Source organism: Sciurus vulgaris (genome assembly GCF_902686455.1).
Source record: "Sciurus vulgaris genome assembly, chromosome: 8".
NCBI lineage: Eukaryota > Metazoa > Chordata > Mammalia > Rodentia > Sciuridae > Sciurus > Sciurus vulgaris.
Genome location: NC_136468.1, coordinates 144725242 through 144729752, shown reverse-complemented (window position 1 = coordinate 144729752; position 4511 = coordinate 144725242). Strand labels below are relative to the sequence as shown.

Here is a 4511-nt window from a genome sequence, read left to right as displayed (position 1 = left end):
GGGAGAAAAGAACTAAAACGAGAGTCAGGAGTCCCTGGGAGATCATGGGACACGTTAAGGAGACCGAGATCCACATTACGGGAATTCCAGGAAGCACGCACACCAACACGGGAAACGCATCGAAGACATTTTTCATAAAAAAAGTAGCTGAAAATCTCCCTCCTGAATCTTCAGCACTGTGTGTGTCCAGACACAAGAAGCTCAAAGCACCCCAACCAGATTAAACTGAAACAGAGCTTTGCCAAGGCATGATATAGTCAGAATGTCAGAATCACAAGACAAAGAGAATCTAAAAAGAGCAAAAGTATCAAGTCAAATATAAGGGAATGTCCATTAGACCAGAAGCAGATTTCTCAGCAGAAACCTTACAGGCCAGAAGAGAATGGGTTATTTTCAATGTCCTGAAAGAAAAAAAATATATATATACCAAAAAAGAATACTCTACCTAACAAAATTATCCTTCAGAAAAAAAAAAAAAAGAAAATCTTGTCCAGATCAGCAGACCAGCCCCTCAGGAAAGAGTTAATAAAGTCCTACACTAGCCACAAAAGGATGATAATCAACATCATGAAAACACACTGATGTATAAAACTCATTGGAAAAAAATACACAAGAGAAAAATTGAAGAGAATCCAATCTTAGCATGACAGAAAACTACCAAATCATAACAATAAATAACGTGAGAAATGGACAGGAACCAACAAATAAGAAAAAATAGGCAGAAAGTAATTAACAAAAATGATAGAAGACAATTCATACCTATCAATAATGACCTTGAAAGTAAATGGATTAAATTTACCAATCAAAAAACAAAGACTAACTGAGTGAATAAAAAATAAAAACAGGATGCAACTATATACTGCCTACAAGAAACTTACTTCACTGGTGAAGATACACATAGACTAGCCAGGCATGGTGGTACATGCCTGTAATCCCAGTTACTCAGGAGGTTGAGGCAGGAGGATCAGAAGTTTCAGACCTGCTGGGGCAACTCAGCAAGACCCTGCCTCAGAATTTAAAGAGGGCTGGAGTATAGCTCAGTTGTAGAATGCTTGCCTAGCATTTGCAAGACCATGCACTTCAAAGGGGGAGGGGGAAGGTACACAATGACTGAAAGTGAAAGGTTGGAAAGAGATATATCACACAAATGGAAACCAAAAGCAAGCAGGAATAGTTGTGCTCACACAGGACAAGCTGAACTTAAATAAAAAGCCATAAAAAGAAACAAAGAAGGTAATCATGTAGTGATAAAAGAAGATAGGATAAATATGTATGCACCCAACATGGGACTGCCCAAATACTTAAAGCAAATAATATTAGATCTACAAGGAGAAAGGTTCTAATACTGCATTTTCTTCAATGTACAGCTCATTCAGACAGAAAATCAACAAAGAAGCTGCCACGCTGAACCATACTACAGAGCAAATTGACTAACAGATATTTATAGAGCATTTTACCCAACTGCAGCAAACACACATTCTTCTTTTCATCACTGGGAACATTCTCCATGATAGATAAGATGTCAGGTCACAAATCAACTCTCGATAAATTCAAAAAAGTTTGAATCATATGTACCACAACAGGACAAAGGTAGAAATCAGCAAGAAGAAAGGAAAGTAAACAAATACATGGAAATTGAATAACATGAATAATGAATAATTGAAGAAATTAACAGAGAAATAAAAAAAATTCTAGAAACGAATGGCAGTGACCATACAACATATTAAAATCTGTGGGATATAGCAAAAGCAGTTCTTTTTTTAATTTTTTTTATTTTTTATTTTTTTATTGTAAACAAATGGGATACATGTTGTTTCTCTGTTTGTACATGGCGTAAAGGCATACCATTTGCGTCATCATAAATTTACATAGGGTAACGTTGTTTGATTCATTCTGTTATTTTTTTCCCTTCCCCCCACCCCTCCCACCCCTCTTTACCCTCTATACAGTCCTTCCTTCTTCCATACTTGCCCCCCTCCCTAACCCTAACTCTAACCCTAACACTAACCCTTCCCTCAAAAGCAGTTCTGAGAGGAAATTTTATAACAATAAATGTGTACATTAAAAAAATAGATTTAAAATTAACGACCTAAGAATGTACTCAAGGACTCAGTGGTAGAGTGCTTCCTTAGCATGTATGAGGACCTGAATTTGATTCCTACACTGCAGGAAAAAAAAAAAAAAAAAAAAAGAAAAAAGTCATGTACTCAATCAATGACTTAGAACAAACCAAACTCAAAATTAACAGGAGGAAATAAATAGCAAAGGTAAAAGCAGAAATAAATAAAATCAAACCTTAAAAAAATTATAAAAGACCAATGAAAGAAAGAAGCTGGTTCTTTGAAAGGATAGACAAAATTCACAAATCTTTAACAAGACTAAACAAGAGGGCTGAGGCTGTAGCTCAGTGGCAAAGTGCATGCTTAGCACATGTGAGGCACTGGGTTCAATCCTCAGCATCACATAAACATGAACAAGTAAAATAAAGGCACACTGTGTAGGGGATGACCCACAGGCATACTTGGCAGCAGTCACTGAGTCAATGGTGTGAGCAAAGGCCTACCACTCAGGCTGGACTGGAACACCATCCAGTGGACTTGTGATGCTTGACTGTAGCTTTGGGAACATTGGCAATAAGCGGAGTTAATGACTTTTTCGTTCGTTGATGAAGAAGGAGCCTCCTCTCACGTAAGCAGCTGCATAGTCTATGTAACCAAGATTGGTACAAAATAAATGGATTTTGCTTCATCACCACCACAGGCGAGTCCCAGGTGTCTGTGTGTAGGTGACGCTGCTGCCCTCACCCCTCCAAAGAAGAAACCCCTTTCAATAAATACTGTCCATCTACAACTATAAAATTAAAAAAAAAAAAAAAAAGACTAAACAAGAACAAAAACAGAGAAGTCAAGTAAATTCAGAGATGAAAAAATAGACATTACAATGAATATCACAAAAATATGAAGGAGTATGGCGGGTAGAGGAACGGCGGAGATCACACGTTGGCTGCTGGAAAGAATCGGATTCTCATTTCAGATCACCATCAGGAAAGCTAAGCTTGCCATTCAGTAAGGATCAGGAGATCTGATCCTGCTTCCAGAACCATCCCTGATTATGGAATTTGGGGTCGTGTCTCCCATTTCATCTTTCCAGACCATCCCAGAAGATCTGTAAGACTCCATCTGGGAAATCACTAGGAGTTCTTGGAAGGGAAAGGAGGGGGATTGTTGGTTGGAATAAAAACAGGGTTGAATGAGTTCCAGAAAGCAGGGTTCTCAAACTCGTGGACAACAATCTGCCCAAGAAGACAACTTTAAAAAACCAACTTGAAGCAACATGTAGAGAAGTAAGATGAGAGGCAGTCCCTCAGGAAAGAAAACAGCTGGTCCACAGCCAAAGAATCTTGAGCCTGCTCTCCCAGGAAGATGCGCGGGGGTGGGGGTGGGGTCGCTCTGCAGAAAACCCCCTTCAGGATCCGTGAGGAAGACAAGGAAGAACAAACAGAAGACTCCTGGAAATGGAGATGGTGGCAGTACCAGCGAAGAAAAGGGCCCGGGCAGACCCCACTGCGGAAAGTGAAGAGGCATTTAAGAGTAGAATGGAAGGTAAAGTGAAGATTCCTGAAGGATTGAAACCGTGGCTTGTCGAGGACTGGGACTTGGTAACCAGGCAGAAGCAGCTGTTTCAGTTCCCTGCTAAGAAGAACGTAGATGCCATCCTGGAAGAGTAGGCAAATTGTAAGAAAACACAGGGGGATGTTGCTAACAAGGAATATACGGTTAATGAAGTTGTGGCAGGAATAAAAGAGTACTTCAATGTGATGTTGGGCACTCAGCTGCTCTACAACTTTGAGAGGCCCCAGTATGCTGAAATGCTTTTGGCGCACCCTGATGCGCCAATGTCCCAGGTTTATGGAGCGCCACATCTACTGAGATTATTTGTACGAATTAGAGCAATGTTGGCTTACACGCCCCTTGATGAGAAGAGCCTTGCATTATTGTTGGGCCATGTGCATGATTTCCTAAAATATCTGGCAAAGAATTCTACATCTCTGTTTACTGCCAGTGATTACAAAGTGGCTTCTGCTGAGTACCACTGCAAAGCCCTGAGAGGGTCTACTGACCCCTCACTATTATGTCTGGTATCTGTAAACACTTTCTATTCTTAGTCTTTTCCTTGTATAATTGATGTTCTTTAAAATCATTAATGTATAACAGGGCCTATGTTTCAATTTGTTTTCTGTTTTGTTTAAACAAAATAAAAGGAGTGAAAGCTCCTTTCCTCATTTCAAAGTTGCTATCAGTGTATGCAGTAATTAGACAAAGAAGAAACATTCAGTACAACATTTTATTGCCTAGTTGACAACATTGCTTGAATGCTGGTGGTTCTACCCCTTTGACACTACACAATTTTCTAATATGTGTTAAATGCTATGTGACAAAATGCCCTGATTCCTAGTGCCAAAGGTTCAACTTAATATATATACCCAAAAACCCAAGCATTTGTGCTTTTTT

At 39.3% G+C, this 4511-nt stretch overlaps 1 pseudogene across 1 annotated transcript; it reads left to right on the top strand.

Moving 5' to 3' along the window:
- The first annotated feature begins 2111 nt into the window (after positions 1 to 2111).
- On the top strand, positions 2112 to 4165 carry LOC306667719 (mortality factor 4-like protein 2; annotated as a pseudogene). Its single transcript has one exon. The product of its transcript is annotated as a mortality factor 4-like protein 2 (transcript).
- The last annotated feature ends 346 nt before the right edge of the window (positions 4166 to 4511 follow it).